Source organism: Hyperolius riggenbachi, chromosome 4 (genome assembly GCF_040937935.1).
Source record: "Hyperolius riggenbachi isolate aHypRig1 chromosome 4, aHypRig1.pri, whole genome shotgun sequence".
Classification (NCBI taxonomy): domain Eukaryota; kingdom Metazoa; phylum Chordata; class Amphibia; order Anura; family Hyperoliidae; genus Hyperolius; species Hyperolius riggenbachi.
This window is the reverse complement of record NC_090649.1, coordinates 185,540,446-185,565,354: the sequence shown is the minus strand read 5'-3', so window position 1 is coordinate 185,565,354 and position 24,909 is coordinate 185,540,446. Positions and strand designations below refer to the sequence as shown.

Sequence of the window (24,909 nt, the reverse complement as noted above, 5' to 3'; positions counted from 1 at the left end):
ATATACCCCTGGCTACCTACTCTGGGCACATATACCCCTGCCTACATATACTGGGCATATACCCCTGGCTACCTACTCTGGGCACATATACCCCTGGCTACCTACTCTGGGCACATATACCCCTGCCTACATATACTGGGCATATACCCCTGGCTACCTACTCTGGGCACATATACCCCTGGCTACCTACTCTGGGCACATATACCCCTGCCTACATATACTGGGCATATACCCCTGCCTACCTACTCTGGGCACATATACCCCTGGCTACCTACTCTGGGCACATATACCCCTGCCTACATATACTGGGCATATACCCCTGCCTACCTACTCTGGGCACATATACCCCTGGCTACCTACTCTGGGCACATATACCCCTGGCTACCTAATCTGGGCACATATACCCCTGGCTACCTACTCTGGGCACATATACCCCTGGCTACCTACTCTGGGCACATATACCCCTGCCTACATATATTGGGCACATATACCCCTAACTACATATACTGGGCATATATACCCCTGGCTACCTACTCTGGGCACATATACCCCTGCCTCCATATATTGGGCACATATACCCCTAACTACATATACTGGGCATATACCCCTGGCTACCTACTCTGGGCACATATACCCCTGGCTACCTACTCAGGGCACATATACCCCTGGCTACCTACTCAGGGCACATATACCCCTGGCTACCTACTCTGGGCACATATACCCCTGGCTACCTACTCTGGGCACATATACCCCTGCCTACATATATTGGGCACATATACCCCTAACTACATATACTGGGCACATATACCCCTGGCTACCTACTCTGGGCACATATACCCCTGGATACCTACTCTGTGAACATATACCCCTGCCTACGTATATTGGGCACATATACCCCTGCCTACATATACTGGGCATATACCCCTGGCTACCTACTCTGGGCACATATACCCCTGGCTACCTACTCTGGGCTCATATACCCCTGGCTACCTACTCTGGGCACATATACCCCTGCCTACATATACTGGGCATATACCCCTGGCTACCTACTCTGGGCACATATACCCCTGGCTACCTACTCAGGGCACATATACCCCTGGCTACCTACTCTGGGCACATATACCCCTGCCTACATATACTGGGCACATATACTCCTAACAACATATACTGGGCATATACCCCTGGCTACCTACTCTGGGCACATATACCCCTGGCTACCTACTCTGGGCACATATACCCCTGGCTACATATACTGGGCATTTATACCCCTGGCTACATATACTGGGCACATATACCTCTGGCTACATATACTGGGGACACATACCCCTGCCTACATATACTGGGCTTATATACCCCTGGCTTCCTGTTCTGTGGACATCTCTACCCCTGGCTACCTGTTCTGGGGACATCTATACTGCTGGCCACCTATTCTGGGGACACCTATAGACCTGGGGCTACCTATTTTTGGGCAAGCACTGCTGTCAGATTGAGTGTATTTTGGGGAACTGCTGCCAGGTGAGAGGTGTCTACCATATTAAGGGGACATTCTGCCTATTTATGTGAAATGCTGTCTATTTATGTGCCTCATGACTGCTGAATTTGTCTTGTTGGGGGCCTCATGGTTACTGAATTTGTCTTGTTGGGGGCCTCATGATTTGTTGGGGGCCTCAAGATCGCTGAATTTGTCTTGTTAGGGGCCTCATGATTGCCGAATTTGTCTTGTTAGGGGCCTCATGATTGCTGAATTTGTCTTGTTGGGGGCCTCAGGATTGCTAAATTTGTCTTGTTGGGGGCCTCAGGATTGCTAAATTTGTCTTGTTGGGGGCCTCATGTTTGCTCATGATTGCGGAATTTGTCTTGATGGGGGGGGGGGGGCTCATGATTGCTGAATTTGTCTTGGAACATGCTGGAAGGTACATACTGAGGGAGGGTGGGTGAGCGTGAGCCTGCTAACCTCCATGTACATTTGAAGGGGCGTGACCAAATGTGGAGTACCCATAACCACGCCCACATTTGGTCACGACCCTTCACCTTAGGGGGCGCATTAATAGTCTTTGTCCCCGGGCGCTGAAAACCCTAGCTACGCCTCTGTACCTGTGCAAATAAACATGACATTTTCCACATTTAAAAGACAGTTTTTCCTTTGAAACTTTACAATCAATTTTCTCGAAAACTATAAGCTCTTTTTCAAATATTTTTTTTCCTCTTGTACTCACTCCCAAGGTGCACATACCCTGCAAATTTGGGGTATGTAGCATGTAAGGAAGCTTTACAAAGCACGAAATTTCGGGCCCCATTGACTTCCATTATGTTCGGAGTTCTGCACGAACACCCGAACATCGCGGCGAACATCTAGGTGTTCGCCCAACACTAGACAGGAAGGGGGTGCTGCAATACTATAGAAGCCATCACATTACAGAGGGAGTCTTAAAGAAAAGATATTTGTTTGAGGGGAGAGAATTACTACCCATGCACATTCATTGGGAATCTAATACCAAGGATGGGGTGATAGGAACACCATCAACTGGGACAGGTTTAGATGGGTGAAGATGTTGTCCTTTTGACAGCAGTGGTGGTTGAATGCAGGGCTTTTCTGAGGCCCTAACATTTTGTGCTGTTCAAACAAATGGTCAAAAACTGAAAAGAGGCACAGTTAAAGCGGACCCAAACCAAACATTTTTTTATATTAAAAATATTTAGTTGCACCACTCTGACACATACAAAGATAAATAAACACTCCTTCAAGCCTATGAGCATTTCAGTGCATGCTTTTCACCCTTCTCTTTCCATAACTAGGATTATACTGGGGGCAGCCATTAGCAATTACTCCATTGCTGGACACCACCTACTTTACAAGTTTGCCGGATTGTGTCCCTGCAATTTGAAAGGAAGGGGGGGGTTCCTCCAATAGATGTAAAATATTTTATATTTGTCATCATGCAGCTGAAAAAAGGCTGCTATTTATTATTATAATTTAGAAAATAGATTTTATTTCTGAAATCTTGTATTTTTAATTTGGATCCACTTTAAGCAACACTACACAAGATAGAATATTTTAAGATATGACAGCATAAAGTCATGTTCTGCACAGCCTATTTCTTTAAATTCTTCCCTAATGGTTTTATGTTTTCATGCTGCTATATTCAGTATATTATTTTGTTATTCTGCTTGAAAATATATCCTTCATACAACAGAGGTTTTTACCAGAAACCTTGAATGTTTTCTTTTTTTTTCTGTAGCCCAAGGATATGTTTTATAGTTACATCTAAATACCTTTACTTACCATTCTATGTGTGAATATACTTTCTTATGAACTCTATACTAATATTGGGAATCTGTTTGCCCTTTAAAACATGGCATGGATTCCACAAGGTGTTGGAATTATTCCTTTGAGACACTAGTCCATGATGACACCACCACCAGCTTGGACTGCAGGCACAAAGCAGGTTGGACTCATGTATCCATGCTGCAAGGCAGTTTCACTAATGTGTTCATGGTGTCAATGTCATATTTTGACTTCGCCATCTGTGTGCCTCAGCAGAAATAAAAGCTGATCTGAGCAGGTTATGTTTTTTCAATTGTCTATTAACAGACCAATGGGAAGCCTTGGAGCCAAATTCAAAGATGCTTTAGCTCTGCTATACTAAATATATCTAGAGTTGTGTATCCCTCTCTGTCCTCCGCGGCTCCTGCTCTCCTGCTCGCCCACCACACCTATAGTGCACACCTACAATGTCACCCTGGAGAACCCATAGCACCCTGATCAGGAGCCAGGGCTCTGCATTCTGTTCTGGCTATCCCAGCCTGCATGGGGGGCAAGGGGTTAAAGAGGATTGGGAGGGAAGACCCCACATCATTTTTTTTTAGATTCCCCACACTTTGAACATAAAAAAAAATGTTTTAAAAAAATAGGTAAAGTTGCCAGGGATCTTTATACAGCCATATTGCGGCTGTTTAGCGATCCCTGGCCAAAGCGGTGTTGCCACTTCGGAGAGGTTTCCAGGGGGTCTGTGCGCACTGGATACCCCGTCATGACATTTATTGCTCTCTCTTTTGATATATGTAAATTTACACTACTGTTATCATTACTGTTACACTACTTTGTCATTCTTTTTTTCCTATGAAACTTTAAAATCGATTTTCTCAAAAACCATAACATCTTTTTAAAACATTTTTTCTCTTGTACCCATTGTCCCCCTCCACCTACCCTGAAAATGTGGTGTTTCTAGCACATAAAGGGGCTTTGCTACATCCATTAAAGTTTATGGGAAAACCGCAAATGAAAACTTTTCTTTGAAAAAATTTGTGCTAGACGCGGATTTCGAATATCCCTTGTTTGCTGCGAACTATTCACCGGCAGAACAGTTTGGCCCATCTAACTGAGATATTCATGAAAAAAAAACAGTAAAAAAAATAACATTGTTATATACAATATTTTAAAATTTCAGCTTCACCCCGCACCCTTTTAATACAGTTGTTTTTAACATATTTATTATTATAATGGAGATAAAGTTGAAGAAACAATAAAAACATTGTTATAAGCAATATTTTGAAATTCTGGCTTCACCCCGGACCCTCCTTTCTCGTGCCCTTATTTACTGAACATGGTGTGGAACCCAGTCTTTAAGCACAGCAAAGCCCACTGACAGCCTAAGAAGTTGGCCTTCACCACTGTGAGTAATGCCAGGTATTTGTGCTGGTTGGTTGAGACTGCTGGTTAGCTGAGCTCTGGATAACTGAGACTCTACTATAGTTGTATGGGGGTAATTGTAATATACTATATACACTAATATATTAGTGCTAAGTCATTAAATGTCCCTTACATGTTCATAGATAAATAAAGGAGAATGTTTATTGTTCATGCAGCTACTCCAAGCATGCATATGAATTATAGTTATTGAATAAACATGTCAGTAGCTCCTCTATTTAAAGTGGTGCATAATTCAACCTGCTTGGTGTGAAGGATTGCGGAATAGCCGCCGCGTCCTCTGACGGCGTGGCGGCTGTTTCCGCGTCTAGTCCGGCGGTTTACACGCGGCGACATGTGTCTGATCTGGTTCAGCCTTCCTGTGCACATAGGCTGAGGAATACACGCGCACGCGGAGAGGCAGAAGCTTTATGGGAAGCAGAGATGGATCAGCTGACTCCCTTGGTCAGCTGATCTGAGGGTGTATGCGGATTGGCTGGAAGGGACTGGGTGGCGCTGATCAGCGCTGCACTATATAACCACGCGTCACTCAGTCTCACGTTGTCTGCCGTTGCAAATGCTTTATGTGTTAGCACACAGACCTCAGTCAGATCCTACAGTGTGTTAGAACCAGGACGGACCTGGGAAATCACACTGAGCTAGAATACTCTCGCATGTTATGTTATGTTATGCTATAGACTAGTTCCAGGGTGTTGTGACAACGGACCTCACACCCAAGCCTAGGAAACTGTCTCAATGCTATGTTATGCTATAGATTAGTTCCAGAGTGTTGTGACTACGGACATCACACCCAAGCCTAGGAAACTGTCTTAATGCTATGTTATGCTATAGACTAGTTCCAGGGTGTTGTGACTACGGACCTCACACCCAAGCCTAGGAAACTGTCTCAATGCTATGTTATGCTATAGACCAGTTCCAGGGTGTTGTGACTACGAACCTCACACCCAAGCCTAGGAAACTGTCTCAATGCTATGTTATGCTATAGACTAGTTCCAGGGTGTGGTGACTACGGACCTCACACCCAAGCCTAGGAAACTGTGTCAATACTATGTTATGCTATAGACTAGTTCCAGGGTGTGGTGACTACGGACCTCACACCCAAGCCTAGGAAACTGTGTCAATGCTATGTTATGCTAGTTCCAGGGTGCTGTAACTACAAACCTCACACCCAAGACTAGCACTGTGTATCTGTACTACTTTAGCCCGCCACTAGGGTGTAGAGAGCTAGGATCTCTCATCCAGTAGGGCAAGTTTGTTCATTTAGCAGCAGGGCATCCTGCAACCTAACCCAGGCCCCTCTCCTAGGGAGCCCTTGGCCTATAGGGATTCACCCACAATCTGGGGTGAATTCCCTTCATCGTCCTACCTCCAGTTCCTCTGGTGGTTCTCGCTCAAAGTGTTACTGTTATTCTATACACTCATATCTCAGGTGTCCAGAGGTTAGACATACCTGGATTATTGGTGATTCTGCAGATCATCCATAATCTGGTGTATATCTGCATTGCTGGTGATTCTGCAGATTGCCAATAATCAGATTCTCTCTGCGTGTTGACACCGATCATTACACTTGGCTGCTCATATATCAGGTTTATATCTTGCAAAATCTATGTAGGAGAAGGGTAAACTGAGTGAAAATACTTTAAATGGATACTTTAGTTAGTCTCTCATATTACATAAGTGGTAAGATTGAACAGTCAACATTGTACCATTAGGGGACACCTTTAGAAGTATTATCAATGTGATATTAACGGGTAGTTTCTGTAGTGATCTCCTTGGGTATTTTCTGTAGTGATTTCCATAGGTATTTTCTGTAGTGATCTCCATGGGTATTTTCTGTAGTGAATTCCATGGGTATTTTCTGTAATGATTTCCATAGGTATTTTCTGTAGTGGTATCCACAGGTATTTTCTGTAATGATTTCCATGGGTATTTCCTGTAGTGATCTCCAAAGGCATTTTCTATAGTGATCTCCATGGGTATTTTCTGTGGTGATCTTCATTGGTATTTTCTGTACTGATCTCCATGGGTATTTTCTGTACTGATCCCCATGGGTATTTTCTGTAGTGGTTTCCATGGGTATTTTCTGTAATGATCTCATTGGGTATTTTCTGTAATGATCTCCATGGGTATTTTCTAAGTGATTTCCATGGGTATTTTCTGTAGTGATCTCCATGTGTGTTTTCTGTAGTGATCTCCATGGGTATTTTCTGTAGTGGTCTCCATGGGTATTTTCTGTAATGATCTCCATGGGTATTTTCTGTACTGATCTTCATGGGTATTTTCTGTAGTTATCTCCATGGGTATTTTCTAAGTGATTTCCATGGGTATTTTCTTTAGTAATCTCCATGGGTATTTTCTGTAGTGATCTCCATGGGTATTTTCTGTAGTGATCTCCATGGGTATTTTCTGTAATTATTTCCATGGGTATTTCCTGTAGTGATCTTCAAATGCACTTCCTGTAGTGATCTCCATGGGTATTTTCTGTAATAATCTTCATGGGTATTTTCTGTAGTGATTTCCATGGGTATTTTCTGTAGTGATTCCCATGGGTATTTTCTGTAGTGATCTTCATGGGTATTTTCTGTAGATATCTCCATGGGTATTTTCTGTAATGATCTCCATGGGTATTTTCTGTAGTGATTTCCATGGGTATATTCTGTAGAGATTTCCATGGGTATTTTCTGTAGTGATCTCCTTGGGTATTTTCTGTAGTGATCTCCATGGGTATTTTCTGTAATGATTTCGATGGGTATTTCCTGTAGTGATCTTTAAATGCACTTTCTGTAGTGATCTCCTTGGGTATTTTCTGTAATGATCTTCATGGGTATTTTCTGTAGTGATCTTCATGGGTATTTTCTGCAGTGATTTCCATGGGTATTTTCTGTAGTGATTTTCATGGATATTTTCTGTAGTGATTTCCATGGGTATTTTCTGTAGTGATTTCCATGGGTATTTTCTGTAGTGATCTCCATGGGTAGCTTCTGTAGTGATCTTCATGGGAATTTTCTGTAGTTATCTCCAAAGGCATTTCTGCAGTGGTCTCCATAGGCATTTTCTGTAGTAATTTCCATGAGTATTTTCTGTAGTGATTTCCATGGGTATTTTCTGTAGTGATCTTCATGGGTATTTTCTGTAATGATCTCCATGTATATTTTCTGTAATTATTTCCATAGGTATTTTCTGTAGTGGTCTCCACAGGTATTTTTTGTAATGATTTTCATGGGAATGTCCTGTAATGATCTCCAAAGGCATTTTCTGAAGTTATCTCCATAGGTATTTTCTGTATTGATCTTCATGGGTATTTTCTGTAGTGATGTCCATGGGTATTTGCTGTAGTGATTTCTATAGGTATTTTCTGTAGTGATTTACATGGTTATTTTCTGTAGTGATCTCCATGGGTATTTTCTGTAGTGGTTTTTTTGGGGGGGTATTTTCTGTAAGGATCTCCATGGGTATTTTCTGTAAGGATCTCCATGGGTATTTTCTGTGGTGATCTACAAAGGCAGTTTCTGTAGTGATCTCCAAATGCATTATCTGTAGTAATCTCCATGGGTATTTTCTGTAGTGATCTCCATAGGCATTTTCTGTAGTGATCTCCATGGGTATTTTCTGTAGTGATTTTCATGGGTATTTTCTGTAGTGATTTCCATGGGTATTTTCTGTAGTGATCTCCATGGGTATTTTCTGTAGTGATTTCCATTGGTATTTTCTGTAGTGAGTTTAACTGGTTCACTGGTATATTCTGTAGTGATAGTCGCTGATATTGTCTGTAGTGATCTATTTTGGTATTTTCTGTAGTGATCTTCACTTATATTTTCTGTAGTGATCTTCTTTGGTATTTTTTGTAGTGTTCTTTTCTGATATTTTCTGTAGTGATCTACATGGGGACTTTCTGTAGCTCCTCAGCTGGTATTTCATGTAGTAATCAGTGCTGTCTTCTTCAGTGGTATTTTCTGTCGGTGTCCTAACTAGCATTTTCTATACTGATCCCCATGGGTATTTTCTGTAGTGATGTTCACTGTGTTTTCTGCAGTGTCTGTCAAACACAGGCCGTTCCTGTACGCATATCCTATGATATTTTCTGTGGTTATTTGCACCGGTATTTTCTGTAGTGATCTTCAGTAGAGATGGGCCGAATGGTCCGCCGGCGAACGGGAACCGGCGAACTTCGGTGGTTCGCGATCGCAGAGAACCACAAACTTTACTGGAAGTTCAATTCGCCCCCACAGTGCATCATGAGGGTCAACTTTGACCCTCTACATCACAGTCAGCAGGCACATTGTAGCCAATCAGGCTACACTCTCTCCTGGAGCCCCACCCCCCTTATAAAAGGCAGGCAGCTTCAGGTTTTTCACTCACTCGTATGCCTGCAGTAATTAGAGAAGGGGGAGCTGCTGCAGAGAGAGATATAGGGAAAGCTTAGTTAGGCTCTTGTAGGCTTGTTAGCTTGCTCCTTGCTTGCTCTTATTGCTAAAAAAAAAAAGCACCCCTCAACAGCTCTTTTGAGAGCTAATCTTGTTCTGGTGATCTATTTTTTTTTGTGTGTGGCACACTTGCATTATATACAGCCCTGTCATTCAGTTGCAGCTGGCCTTTGGCCCCTTGGTGGTAATTACTACTGTGCCAGGTGCAGATTTGTAATACCCATCACTGCATATACCTACCTGTTGTTCCCTTCAGTGCACCCACCTACCTACGTGAGCGCATGCAGTGTCACTGTGCCTGTCCGGTATCTGTCTGTGTGTGACAGGTGCACATTGTAATACCCATCACTGCATATACCTACCTGTTGTTCACTTCAGAGCACCCACCTACCTACATGAGCGCACGCAGTGTCACTGTGCCTGTCCGGTACCTGTCTGTGTGTGACAGGTGCACATTGTGGCCACGCTACTAGACCCTCGGTATAGGGACAAAGTGGCAGAGATGTTACTAACTCACCTGAAGGCGGAAAGGATGCAGCACATCACGGTATACAGAACAAACTGGCAGCTATGCTTTACAATGCGTTTAAGGGTGACGTCACAGCACAACAGAATAAAGGTGCCATTGCCAGTAATCCTCCTCCCATGCCCATGCAGGCAAGGACAGGACGCTCCAGCGATCTCATGGTTATGTCGGACATGCGGAAATTCTTTAGTCCAACGCCTCGCCTTAGCCCTTCCAGATCCACCCTCCACCAACGCCTGGACCGGCAGGTAGCCGACTACCTGGCCTTAAGTGTGGATGTAGACACTGTGAGCAGCGATGAACCCTTGGACTACTGGGTGTGCAGGCTTAACCTGTGGCCAGAGCTGTCACAATTTGCCATCCAACTTCTGTCTTGCCCTGCCTCAAACGTCCTGTCAGAAAGGACCTTCAGTGCAGCTGGAGGCATTGTCACTGAGAAGAGAAGTCGCCTAAGTCACAAAAGTGTTCAGTACCTCACCTTTATCAAAATGAATGAGGCATGGATCCCTGAGGGCTACTGTCCGCCCGAAGACTAAGTCAGTCCCCACACACAGCATCTCTGCCTGCACGCCGTGTGACTGCCTGCCCCATGACTAAGTCGTTCCCCACACATCATCTCTGCCTGCAGGCCGCTTGACTGCCTTCTCCACTACCACCAACAGGGTCTAGGACTCCAGGCGGATTCCTGAATTTTTAAGGCCGCTGCGTGTACATGCCTGCCTAATTTTTCTGGCTGCACTGCAAATGCAACAACAACACAAAAGGCATGTACATGTGTCAATTCCCCTTTGTGATCGTTACCTTGCCACGGTGAAGGGGCTTGCGTATCACCTGAAGCAATGACCGCCGGCTATATGAGTGTCTCGGGGGAGGGGGGGGCACACTCAAGATAATAAGGTAATTGCTTCATTGTGGACAGACCAAATTCGATCAGCTGGACACTCAGTCACTGTTGTTCTGTCATTCAGCTACCTCAGCCCGACCATATGGGCTTGAAAACCGGCATGGCCTGCACTCTGGCCATGGTGCGCACCACCAGTCCAGCACGGCCATCACTACACAAACAGCTGTGTGCGATGCGTTACACAGTGAGTTTGGTCTGTCAGTGTGAAGCAGTACACTAATTACACTATCTGAATGATGTATACACATGCAAGATGTTTTAAAGCACTTTAGGCCTCCAATTTAGCATACGATGTGATTTCTGCCCTTAAAACACTGCTTTGCGTCAAACCCAGGTCATCCATGCAAAAACTCAGATGTTAGACCCCTTGAAACATCTTTTTCATCACTTTTGTGGCCATCATAAATGCTTCTAGCTTTAAAAGTTTGCCTCCCCATTGAAGTCTATTGCGGTTCGCGGAAGTTCGTGCAAATTGAAATTTTGCGGAAGTTCGCGTTCGCGGTTCACAAACCGAAAATCGTAGGTTTGGGCCATCTTTAATCTTCACTGGTATTTTCTGTAGAGATCTTTATAGGTATTTCTGTAGAGATCTTTAGTGGTATTGTTTGTAGTTATCATTACAAGTATTTTCTGTACTGATCCCCACAAGCATTGTTGTAGTGATCTTTACACATATTTTCTGTAGTGAGCTTCACTGGTTCACTGGTATTTTCTGTTGTGATCTTCTTTGGTATTTGTTATAGTGATCGTCACTGATATTTTCTGTAGTGCTCAATTATTATTATTATTTAGCCTTTATATAACACCAATATCTTCCGCAGCGCTGTACATAGCATATATTGCCTCGTCATTTAACTGTCCCTCAGAGAAGCTCACAATCTAATCCCTGCCATAGTCAAATGTCTATGTGTGTATTGTGTAGTGTATGTGTCATAGTCTAGGGCCAATTTAGCGGGAAGCCAATTAACTTATCTATATGTTTTTGGGATGTGAGGGGAAAACTGAGAGCCTGGAGGAAAGCCACGTAGACACAGGGAGAACATACAAACTCTGTGCAGATAGTGCCCTGGCAGATTAGAACAGTGGATCCTGCGCTGTAAGGTGAGAGAGCTAACCACTAAGCTACCGTACTGTTCCTATACTTTCCGTAGCTCCTCAGCTGGTATTTTCTGTAGTGATCTTCAGTGGGTTTTCTGTAGTAATCTTTATAGGTATTTCTGTAGAGCTCTTGGTAGTGGTATTTTTTGAAGTTATCATCACAAGTATTTTCTGTACTAATCTCCACCAGTGATGCTCAAATGTACACAAACTCGATTCGAGTACATTCAAATTCGGTTTCAGGTCAAATTCGGTTTCGTCCGGTTTGAATGGACTCGAATTCGATTTGGGTGGATTCATTCGAATCCGGGTCAGGGGAAAATTTGGCTGTGATCACGAATTCGTGATTCAAAACCCGCTGAATTTAAGGGTTAATTGCAAAGCCCCCTTAAATGCCAGAATCACCAAATTTGCAGGTTATGTTAAGAAGAAAAGTGGAAGCAAGGGGAATTTTTTTTTTTCAAAAAGACCTTACACTTTTGGAGAGAAAAAACGATTTTAAAAGTTTAAAGAAAAAAACGATACATTTAAAGGCCGGTCAATGACAGATCGTGGGAAATATTTCCCAGCAGTTAATAGCAAAGCCCCCTTACATCCTAGCAATTTTGCAGGATATGTTAAAAAGATAGTGGGAAACAATATTTTTTAAAAAAATTAAACATTTTTATTTTTGGGGAATGTTCTGAGTGTGGGAAATCTGAAAAAAAAATGGCATAGGATCCCCCTTCCCGAGCCTCTGTAACCCCTTGTCCCCCATTCTGGGAGTCCCCTTTAAGAAGGGGACCCCAGGTGCCCACCCCCCTCCCAGGAGAAATGCATTTCCACAAAGGGTTAAATGAAATAAAAACACAACCACAAAAAAAGTATTTTATTATTCTAAATTAACCATAAATACTTCCCTGTACCTTTCAAAAAATGTTCCCACACCCATATCCTCATATACAGTATACAGTATCCTCCAATCTTGCGATCTTCAATTAAGTTGATTGAGGATCTCCCACGGCAATTAGCTATACTATACCTTAGAGTGCGTCCTGCCGACGCATAGCGCTGGCTCCCGCTGTCCTCCCTGCCTCCTCACCTGTCACCCTCACCTAGCCTGGCACCCGGTGCAGGCAGGTGGGGAGAGACAGCGGGAGCCGGCAGCTATACGTCCTGCATAGCCCGCATTCTAAGGTATAGTAACCGGCTCATCAATGAGCCGGTTCTTTTTGTACTGAATCGAATGAATCGGTTCAGAGCCGATTAATTCGATTCAATACAAAAAGAACCGGCTCATTGATACTATACCTTAGAATGCGGGCTGTGCAGGATGTATAGCTGTCGGCTCCCGCTGTCTCTCCCCACCTGCCTGCACCTGTCACCCTCACCTAGGCTGGCACCCGGTGCACCCATGGATGCACCGGGTGCCAGGCTAGGTGAGGGTGACAGGTGAGGAGGCGGGGAGGACAGCGGGAGCCAGCGCTATGCGTCAGCAGGACGCATTCTAAGGTGTAGTATAGCTAATTGCTGTGGGAGATCTTCAATCAGCTTATTTAAGGATCGCAAGATTGGAGGATACTGTATACGTTGGATCATTTACCGAGGATATGGGCGTGGGAACATTTTTTTAAAGGTACAGGTAAGTATTTATGGTTAATTTAGAATAATAAAATACTTTTTTGGTGGTTGTATTTTTATTTCATTTAACCCTTTGTGGAAATGGGTAAGGGGTACCTCTATACTCATTTCTCCTGGGAGGGGGTGGGCATCTTCTCAAAGAGGACTCCCAGATGCCACCATGAACCCCCCCTGGGAGTCGTTTCCCCCACCTCCTCCTGGGGCATCGGAGGTGGGTAAGAGCCCCTTGTCCATGGATTGGACAAGGGCTTGGCCGCCCCTCTCCCCCGGAGCCCCCCCACACCATGGAACATGCGGGCTGGTATAGCTCAGGGTGCGAAGCCCTAGTCGGCCGGGGCTCCACATTCTGGCTATCCCAGCCTGCATGGGGGACAAGGGGTTACAGAGGCTTGGGAGGGGGGACCCCACACCATTTCTATTTCAGATTTCCCACACTCAGAACATTCCCCAAAAATATATATATATTTTTTAAAATATTGTTTACCACTATCTTTTTAACAAATCCTGCAAATTTGGGGTTGCTAGGATGTAAGAGGCCTTTGCTATTAACTGCTGGGAAATATTTCCCACGATCTGTCATTGACCGGCATTTAAATGTATCGTTTTTTTCTTTGAACTTTTAAAATAGATTTTCTCAAAACGTATAAGGTCTTTCTGTAAAAGAAAAATTCCCCTTGCTCCCACTTTTCTTCTTAACATAACCTGCAAATTTGGTGATTCTGGCATTTAACGGGGCTTTGCTATTAACCCTTAAAGTCGCGGGTTTTAGGCAACAGTAGCTGAATCCGAATTCGTGATCACGGTATTAACACCCGTGATCACGGCCAAATTCGAGAGTAAAATTCGGATACATTCGAATTCGTGATCGGTATAGACCTTCGAATTCGACTTCTGGATTCATAAAAAACTACCCGTGGTCACGGGTAAATTAGAATTCACGAATTTGAAGAGCAACCCTGATCCCCACAAGCATTGTTGTAGGGATCTCTACACATATTTTCTGTATTGAGCTTCACTGGTATTTTCGGTAGTGGTCTTCACTGATATTTTCTGTGGTGATCTGCACACACTTTCTCTGCTCCAATTTTTGTAGTGATCTACATGGGTACTTTCTGTAGATCCTCTGCTGGTATTTTCTTTAGCTTTTTTTATAGTGCTCTAGTCTTCACTGATATTTTCTCTAGTGATTTTCTTCACATGAATGTTCTATAGTGATCACTACAGATAAAGTATTTTAACATTACTTATTTCAGCACTCATTTAAAATAATTTCAAATTCATATTTTCATTATTAAACACATTTTCAACCAGTCACCAAAATCCTAGTCCAAGTTCACTGATAGGTAGAAGACCTATGCATATTTTTGGAACAAATTATATATAATCTTACTAAGAAGGAATTTTGGCAGAATAGCTTTTCATATGAATTTGCTTTCTAAATACACTGGAAGCCTTTTCTCAAGGTTAAGGTGCTGATGAAATATATTACAGGTCACAGCAGAATATTTTTTTTTAACATTCTTTGCTTCGTGGCTTTGGAAGCAAATGGAAAAATTAATACAAAGAACCAAAAAGTAATTCACACGGCAGGAATACAGAAATTGTAAAAGCACAGACAGCACTACAGAGGAGCAGTGCCATTCACACACAAAGAATTTTGCTCATGTAGATGGCTGATTAATTGCTGGCCTGCCTAGCTGAAACTGCAACAAGCTAGATACTGCCAGCATGCCATCTGTTACCATGGAAATGCACAATGTTCCTGGTTCTGACAAACCCTTGAATGCTGGAAAGATTGTGCCATATGTAAATAAGGCAAATTAGTTTTCCTATATCATCCAGACAAGGTTATACTAATATAAAGCACATATTCTTACCATAACCCCTAGCATGTCATGAATAGAAGCCACCTCTTCACACACACAAACCTGCATAGAGCTCTCACAATAAATACCATGCACAGATTTCTCAATAGCATTTCATCTGCCTGGAACACATTTAACTCTTTGTAGACTATCCGTTTACACCTGAACCTTAAGCAGGATGTGAATACAATTCAACATAATTAATAATATTCAGGGTCATTTAGGTTTTTAAAGGGTTTAGAGCAACTGCTTGGATAATAATGAGTGTTAATTCTTCTTGATCTCAGACCTACATTGGCAAATGGTTTGTTGACAATGCATGGTTGGTGATACTGCTATACTTGTTGTGAAGGCATTGCTAATAAACTATGCCGATAAAGATATTTGGTGACTTCCCTTTGTCTCAGATTGCCTCCTGCGGTGGTGAATTCAATAACTTTCTCACTGTGTATTTGTGAATACAGCTTTGTTAGGAAAACATATATGATAGACACAGAGGCATATCTAGAGGGGTACAGGCATGGCTCATGCCATGGGTGCCACAGCACCATGGGAACCATGCCTGCTCCTGTGCTGCACCACCATGCTTGCCCCTGTGCTGCCCCGCCATGCCTGCCTCCATGCCTCCCCATCACTTAGACCTTAGATCATATTACTTATATTATCTGGGAAGCATGGCTATTTAACTTCTGTATGTAGGGCACACTTGGCTTACTGTTAGAAAAAAGGACAGGAAAAAAGAAGAGATATTACCAAAAAAGTAACGTTACCTGAATCCCTAAACAAAAAAGACATACACAACCATAACAAATGTAGAAAGGATATGGTTTTTAGAGTGGAAGGGGCTCTGACCCGGGGAGGTGGGGGCGGTTGCGCACTGTATGTCAGTGTCTGCCATATGCTCTATATTAACCAGTTACGCCCATGGATAGACATTTCTGTTTTGCATTGATGAATATTCAGCAGACCTGCCTGCATTGTGTCACGTGACATAACTCAGGGCAGGACATTGCCAGCCGGTTAATCTCGGGCTGCCTAATGCAGCCATGCAGAGCAGAAGGAAGCGCTTAATATTTACCAGATCCGGACCCTGGATCAGCTCTTCCCTTCTTCCAGCCGCAGTGCTGTAATCCCAACATCCTGTTCTGGGTCAGTCATGAGATATGAAATGTGATGGGGACCCAGAGGATGATGACAGCATTGCAATGACGCTCAGTGATGAAAGAGTGTCTTGCTGACATCATCCTCTGGGTCCCAATAACATGTCAGATCATGTGATCAGGACCCGGAAAGGGATGTTAGCATTATAGCGATGCTCAGTGGAAGAAGAGGAGAGTCGATGGAGGAAGAGGAGAGCTGATACAGCATCCAGAACAAGTGAATATGAACGGGCTTCCTGCGCCACTCTGCACAGCTTGCCGGGGGGTGGCCCTGTAGCGCACATACAGTTTTCCAAATGCAGTGGCTAAAGGGTTAATAACACTAAACTTGGAAGGAAACTGAAGTAAGAGGTAAACGGAGGCTGCCATATTTATTTCCTTTTAATCAATACCAGTTTCCTGGCAGCCCTGTTGGTCTATTTCTCTGCAGTAGTATCTGAATAACACCAGAAACAAGCATGCACATGCAGCTAGTCTTGTCAGATCTGACTTTAAAGTCTGAAACACCTGATCTGCTGCATGCTTGTTCAGGGGCTATGGCTAATAGTATTAGAGGCAGAGGAACAGCAGGGCTGCCAGGCAACTGGTATTGCTTAAAAGGAAATAAACATGGCAGCCTCCATATACCTCTCTCTTCAGTTCCCCTTTAAGGAATTCATTTCACCAGATAAGGCAGTTAAATAGCAGTGACTGGGTAAACATACCTTTAGAATAGCATAATAAACACTGCAAACACTTTAGGCAGTAGAGAACAACATCCAGGACACCTCCAGCCTTGGTGGCCTAGTGCAAATGACAGAATTCTGTAATAAGACAACCATCAGAGTTGCTCAGCAAAGGCCATATTATTCTTACAAAACTGAGTAGGAGGAGCATTAAAGGGAACGTTAACTGAGTAGGATATGGGTTTTTCCTTTTAAAATAATACGAGTTGCCTGACTCTCCTGCTGATCCTGTGTCTCTAATACTTTTTAGCCACAGCCCCTCAACAAGCATATAGATCAGGTGCTCTGACTGAAGTCAGACTGGATTAGCTGCATGCTTGTTTCAGGTGTGTGATTCAGCCACCACTGTAGCCAAAGAGATCAGCAGGGCTGCCAGGCAACTGGTATTGTTTAAAAGGAAACATCCATATCTCTCTCAGTTTAGGTTCCTTTTATCAAAGGCCTGTCATAAATGGCAGATTCACAGAATTCCTTTCTTTGTTTGGTATTATTTACACTGAGAACACAAGGCATTCCCTGCTATGTCAGTATTAATAGCTTCATATCACATGATATGAAAGTACAATATAAATATATTCTCCAAACATGCATACTGTATATCACATGATGCTATGTCCTCCACAAGTACTGCTCCTTGTTGTATCTCCTCACTCCACCAGGCAGAGTGGAGCAGGGAAGCATATAAAGAGCAGATGCAGCTACTTGTGACATCATGCCTGCTCTCCTTTCTTTGCAATGATTTCTCCAGCCAACTCCTGAGTGTCAATGGGAGATAAGCAAGAATGTGTGGATAGCCCATGGAAGATGAGGGCAGATGGCACAGAGGGAGTGCAGGCACAATGTCACAGGTAGCTATACCCACTCCTGCTCTACTCTACATTGGGGAGAACAAGTCATGTACTGTAATTGAGGATCATTTTAATTCGAATAAGAATAAGAATAGAATATAGACTGACCTGAGTATAAGTCAACCCACGTGTTTCTTAAAGCAAACCTAAAGCCAAAATAAACGTATGAGATAATGAATTGTATGTGTAGCACTGCTAATAAATTGAACATTAGTAGCAAATAAAATAAAATCTGACAATGTTTTACAATACAGGAAGAGTTAAAAAAAACTTCAGTTGTTATCTATACAAAAGATCTTGTCTGAGCTCTTTGACCCAACATGGGTGGGATACAGTCCTGTTATCTGAAACACTTTAAGGGCAAAGAAACAGTGAGAGACAGTTTGAGATAAGATTTTACTACAGGAGAGTTCAAAGGGTCATTATTTCTATTTTGTTTTATAGCTTAGCCATTGAAGCCTTTTGGACGTAGCTGCTACGTCCAAAATGCTGCTTCCCAGCAGCTGTACGCTCCTGCAGGCGAACACGCATGCTCCCGTGCCGCCGCCCGTTAGCTCGGAGATCACTGAATGGGAACGCAGTTCCCATTCATTGATCTAAGTCCATGATGATGATGATGATCGGCGGCTTCTATGAGAAGCTGTGATCATTCAGAAGAAAAAAAAAGTTTCACGTCCTCCCTTTAGAATCAGAATCAGAATCTGATCAGAATCTCTTTATTTCGCCAAGCACGGCTGGACCGTGCCCGGAATTGGATTTGGCACGGAGATATGGCACAGTAAAAGTAACATGACATTGGTAAGACAACACAAGTTTACAGAGTCAGCAACATGTTACAGAAGGTAAAGAGTAGTACTAATGCACACTATAGCAAGAACAGTGATCAGGGCAGCAGCAACACGGTCAGATGACAGTCTGTAGGCGGCTATGGGGGGAAGGGTTTGTGGAGAGGGCAGAGTTCAAGAGTCTAACGGCCGTGGGGAAAAAAGTGTTCCTGCGTCTTGTAGTCCTGGATGAGATGGACCGGAACCTCCGGCCCGATTTGTGCCGGCTAAAGAGGCTGTGACCTGGGTGGGAGAGGTCGCCAGCGATTTTCATTGCTCTGGAGAGCAGTCTAGTGTTGTGGATGAGATCTAAGGGGGGTAGAGGTTTCCTAATTGTTCTCTCCGCTGAGCTGATGACCCTCTGAATTTTGTATCTGTCGCTGGCGGAGGAGCTAGCGTACCAGACCAGGATGGACGAGCAAAGGACCGACTCAATGGTGGCGGAGTAGAAGGATCTCAGAAGTTCCTGGGCCATGCCAAACTTCTTTAGTTGGCGTAGAAAGAAGAGTCTTTGCTGCGCCTTCTTCTGAGTTGAGATGGTGTTTGCCCTCCAGGTCAGGTCATCAGAGATGGTTGTGCCCAGGAGGCGGACACTAGATACCCTTGCAACTTCAGTTCCGTCTATATAGATTGGGGGTGGGTTAGTGGCATGTTTCCTGAAGTCAATGACCATCTCAACGGTTTTGGTTGTGTTTAGGACTAGCCTATTCTCTCTGCACCAATTGCAGACTCTGTCTACCTCCTGTCGGTAGGCCTGCTCATCGCCCTTGCTGACCAGGCCAACAATTGTAGTGTCGTCCGCAAATTTGATGACTTTGACAGAGTTAACAGTGGAAGTGCAGTTGTTGGTGTAAAGAGAGAACAGGAATGGTGACAGGACACAGCCCTGGGGGGCTCCTATGTTGGTCACTCTGGGACTGGAGGTGATCTCGCCCAGTTTGACAACCTGGGACCTGTTTGAGAGAAAGTCTGTAATCCAAAGGCGGAGAGTTGGGTGGACATTGAGTTCCATGAGATTGTCCTGCAGGATGCGGGGGCAAATTGTATTAAAGGCCGAACTGAAGTCCAGGAGAAGGACTCTGGCATACGAGTCTGGCCTGTCCAGGTGATCCGTGATAAACTCCAGGCACATATTGATGGCATCATCGGTGGACCTGTTTGTTCTGTACGCAAACTGGAGTGGATCCAGTCGGTCCAATGTGGTGTGTTTGAGGAGGGACAGGACAACTCTTTCAAAGGTCTTCATGACCACGGATGTCAGGGCCACAGGCCTGAAATTGTTTAGGTCGGATCCTCCTTGCTTTTTCGGTACAGGGATGATGGTGGATCTCTTGGAGCAAGTAGGGACCTTCCCTTCACTAAGAGACCTGGCCAAGACAGAGGTGAGGATGGGGGCTAGCTGACGTGAGCAAGACTTCAGACATGTTGGTGACACGCCATCCGGGCCGGGGGCCTTCCTCGCGTTTAGAGTAGACAAGAGATGCTGAACGTCGGCCTCAGTTACTCCCAGTGGGCCTGAGCATGAGCCGACTTCATTACTTACAGGGGAGGAGTTGGGGAGGGCGGGAGGTGTTGGGTGCCCCCTCAAGGCTGCCGGGTCCTCAAACCTGCAGTAAAAGTTGCTAAGGTCCTCAACTAGCTTAAGGCTTGGTGAAGCTCGTTGGGGGGGAGGCTTGTAGTTGGTGGCAGCCTTGAGGCCCTTCCAGACTGCCTGAGGGTCATTTGAGCAGAGGTTGTGCTGCATCTTCTCCGCATATGCCCGTTTTGCAGTTCTCAGTTCACGGTTGAGGGAGTTTCTTGCCATCCTGAAGTCCTCCAGGGTGCCAGACCGGTGGGCCTCTTCCTTGCGCTTCCACAGCTGTCGCAGCTTGTTAGAAAACCATGGTTTGTCATTGGGATAGATCTTAAAGGGCCTGCAGGGAACACAGGAATCCTCACAGAAGCTGATGTAGGAAGAGACAACATCAGCCCACTCATCCAAGTCTGGTGCTTCCAGGGCCTTCCAGTCCGTGCAGTCAAAGCAGGCCTGGAGTTGGAACTTGGCCTCATATGACCACACTTTAGGAGATCTCACGACTGGCTTGGCGGATTCCAAGCGCCTTCTATAGGTGGGCACCAGATGGATGAGGCAGTGGTCAGAGGAACCCAGGGCTGCCCATGAGGTGGACTTGTAAGCATCTTTTAAGGGCGTGTAGCAGTGGTCGAGAATTCTTGCATTCCTCGTGGGGCAGGTTATGTGCTGGTGGTAACGTGGCAATTCTTGACGGAGGTTTGCTTTATTGAAGTCTCCCATAATGATGAACAGGGACTCTGGAAGGGACGTCTCCCACTGCGTGATGGTGTCGCTAAGGTCACGCTGGGCATTTTTAACGTCAGCATCAGGAGGAATGTACACACCTGCAAGGACATAGGAGGTGAACTCTCTGGGTGAGTATGTGGGCCTGCAGTTTATGAGTAGTAGCTCGAGGTCAGGGGTGCACTTCTTGGCTAGTTACTTCCTGTAAGCATGATCGGACACTTACAGGATGGAAAAAATGACTGAAGCCATCTTGTGGCCAAATAGTAAAATTACATCTAAATACATTTCATTTAATAAAAATACACACACTTACATGTAAAATTAATTGCTTCCCTCCTACACTCTCCCATAGTACCAAGTTTTTTGAAAAAAAGAAAAAAAATGACATTAAAAAAATACATAAATAGTTACTTTATGGACTGAACTTTTTTTTTATGTATGTCAAGAGGGTTTATTAATGTTATTTTTTTTTTAATTATGGGCTTCTAAATAGTGATGGATGCAAAACTGAAAAAATGCACCTTTATTTCCAAATAAAATATTGGCGCCATACATTGTGATAGGGACATAATTTAAATGTTATAATAACTGGGACAAATGGGCAAACAATATACATGGGTTTTAATTATAGTAGCATTATTTTAAAACTATAATGGCCGAAACTGAGAAATAATGAATTTTTCCCATTTTTTTTCAAAATGTTCCCAGTAAAATGCATTCAGGATAAAAGACTTATTAGCAAAATGTACCACCCAAAGAAAGCCTTATGGTGGGAAAAACAAGATATAGATGATTTTGTTGTAATAAGCAGTGATAAAGTTATTGGCAAATAAATGGGAGGTGAAAGTTGCTCAGATGCATAAGGTAAAAAAACACTGAAGGCTGAAGTGGTTAAAAGACAGGGGGCTTGATTGACAAAAGCGTGATAACTGATAGCACAGCCGTGCTATGCAGTTACCACGCGATCTGACACGCGCGCAGGTTTGCGCACGTAAAGGCTTATGCCCGTGTGCTAAACAAAGGTTTGTGCGCAATCATCACGCACAAACCTTTGTTTAAAACCCGGGCGTAAGCCTTTACGTGCGCAAACCTTCGCGCGCGTCATATCGCGTGGTAACTGCATAGCACAGGCCGTGCTATCAGTTATCACGCTTTTGTGAATCAAGCCCAGAATGTGCTTTCTAAGCTGCAAACATTACAGAATGATGCAATGTTATAACAAAGAAGCTATATAACTGAAAATAAAAATATAAGATGCCTTTCTTTGTTACTAATGTTCTATTCGCTATCTGTACAGCACATACGATTCATTATATCATAAGGTTTCGCTTCAGGTTTGCTTTAAAGTGTAACTGTCGGGTACAAAATCAAAAATCAATTCTTTATTTTTATCTGGTAAACAAGTAATAAGGATGCTAATCAGGCAATCCAAAAGTTATAATCACTATTACTTTTCTTGTTTATCAATGATCATTCCCCAGTTTACCTGACTCTTATTTGGTACGTTGCCGCACAAAGGAAGTTGCAGGGCATGCTGGGTTGTCCTTTTTTGCTTCTGTACATCAGTTAAGTCCGAGGGGAAATAAAAAAGCAAAAAAAGACAACCCAGCATGCCCTGCAACTTCCGTTGTGCAGCAATGTACCAAATATGAGTCAGGTAAACTGGAGAATGATCATTTATAAACAAGAAAAGTAATAGAAATTTTAACTTTTGGATTGCCTGGTAAGCATCCATATTACTTGTTTACCAGATAAATTAAAGAATTGATTTTTTATTTTATGCCCGACAGTTACACTTTAATTTGAATTGGACATACAGTGGTTTGCTTACATTAAACACTAGGGTCCACGGACCAGCCCTATAGGTACTAAAATAAGACTAAATCATCTTTATTGTATACAACAATCGTAAAAAGACAGGTGTGCATGTGTTAGTCACCCCCTCTGCCACATAGCGCGTATAACACTGAAGTTCACACTACAGTTTACATTGCATGGCAAACATGGGGTGTCGTTGCTTATCCCCCTCCACTCGCACAAGTCAGCCTGAGTGAGGTGTAGCTAGCCCCGTTCTATCCTGCAATGCCAAATGAGCTGTACTTGCTAGATAGACATGCTGATAAGTGTATTGCAGCAGTCCTCTAGAAAACTGTGGCACCTAAAGCTCAACTGCAGCTGATAACATCACAGAACTGTATCTAGGATAGGGGGAGGGGATACACTCTAAAATAAATAGGTGGATGCTATATACATATATACAATGCTACTGCATTGACCGGTTTCACCATAAGGCTTCTTTAGAATGTGACATTGGGCTATTTTGTGGGTTGCAGGGGGACATTCTGTCTATTTGTACAGCGGGTGGTGGGATGTATATAGATTGTATATAGCCATGGCCAGATTTAGGGGAAGGCCCCCAAGGCCCATTCCTAGGGTGCCAACGTCCACAGGGTGGGTGACAATTTGACTGTACCTGTCCCCAACTACACTTAATGCCACTCGTCCACTTCGCAAATCCGCAGCTCGGTCGCCCTGCTTTGCTCAGTATGACTGAGCAAGTGTGCATAGCTGGCGGGGATAGCCGCGGCTGCCGGCTGTATATTCTGTGAAACCTGCCATGCCCAGTGCAGCCTGGAGCGAGTCTGCAACAACCAGCAGGCAGACTCTCTCCCGTCCAGTACCCACTGTCTGGTCCACCCTCCCACTTGTACCCACTGTCTGGTCCACCCTCCCACCAGTACCCCCTCTCTGGTCCACCCTTCCACCAGTACCCCCTGTCTGGTTCACCCTCCCACCAGCACCCACTGTCTGGTCCACCCTCCCACCAGTACCCACTGTCTGGTCCAAACTCCCACCAGTACCCACTGTCTGGTCCACCCTCCCACCAGTACCCACTGTCTGGTCCACCCTCCCACCAGTACCCACTGTCTGATCCAAACTCCCACCAGTACCCACTGTCTGGTCCACCCTCCCACCAGTACCCACTGTCTGATCCACTCTCCCACCAGTACCCACTGTCTGGTCCACCCTCTCCTCAGTACCACTGTCTGATCCAACCTCCCACCAGCACCCAATGTCTGATCCAACCTCCCACCCACCAGCACCCACTGTCTGATCCTTCCAACCCACCAGCGCCCACTGTCTGATCATTCCAACCGGCCAGCACCCACTGTCTGATCCACACTCCCACCAGCACCCTCTGTTGGACTCACCCTTTCACCAGCACATACTGTCTGATCCAACCACCCCAACAGCACCCACTGTTGGATCCCCTCACCCCACCAGCATCCACTGTCTGATCTATCCTCCCACCCCACCAACACCCACTGTCTGATCCTCCCAACCCACCAGCACCCACCGTTTGATCTTCCCATTCCACCAGCACCCACTGTTTGATCCTCCCACTCCACCAGCACCCACTGTTTGATCCTCCCACTCCACCAGCACTCCACCAGCACCCACTGTTTGATCCTCCCACTCCACCAGCACACGCTGTTTGACCCACCCACCCTGCCAGCACCCACTATTTGATACTTTTGACTACTTTATATTCATATCTGGAGGCATGTGACTCCTTAATTTTTTTATCTGAGGGCATGTGACTGCTAAATTATTTTTTCAATAGGCACGTGAATACGTAATTGTTTTATCTGAAAGCATGTAACAACTTGATTTGTTTATCCTGAGGAATGTGACTACTAAATTCCTTTATCTATAGCCCACATTCATGTTATTGTTTTATTTGGAGGCCAGTGACTACTTAATTAATCTTGTTGCGCATAGCTACTTAATTTTTGTATCAAGGAAAGCCATGGCCTCTTAATGTTTGTATCCGGGGATATATTAACTAATAAATTAAGTAATCTGGGGGAAAAGAAGTCTATAAATCATGTTTGTTGGCACTTGAA

General features: G+C 44.2%; 1 long non-coding RNA gene across 2 annotated transcripts in view; it reads right to left on the bottom strand.

Annotated features, from left to right (window-relative positions):
• Window positions 1-24,909, bottom strand: part of LOC137570607 (uncharacterized) — a 781,848-nt gene that overhangs the window by 299,030 nt on the left and 457,909 nt on the right. For both annotated transcript variants that reach the window (XR_011031108.1, XR_011031107.1), the window contains exon 5: window positions 17,987-18,024. This is a non-coding gene — a long non-coding RNA (uncharacterized lncRNA). The remainder of the gene's footprint in view (window positions 1-17,986; window positions 18,025-24,909) is intronic.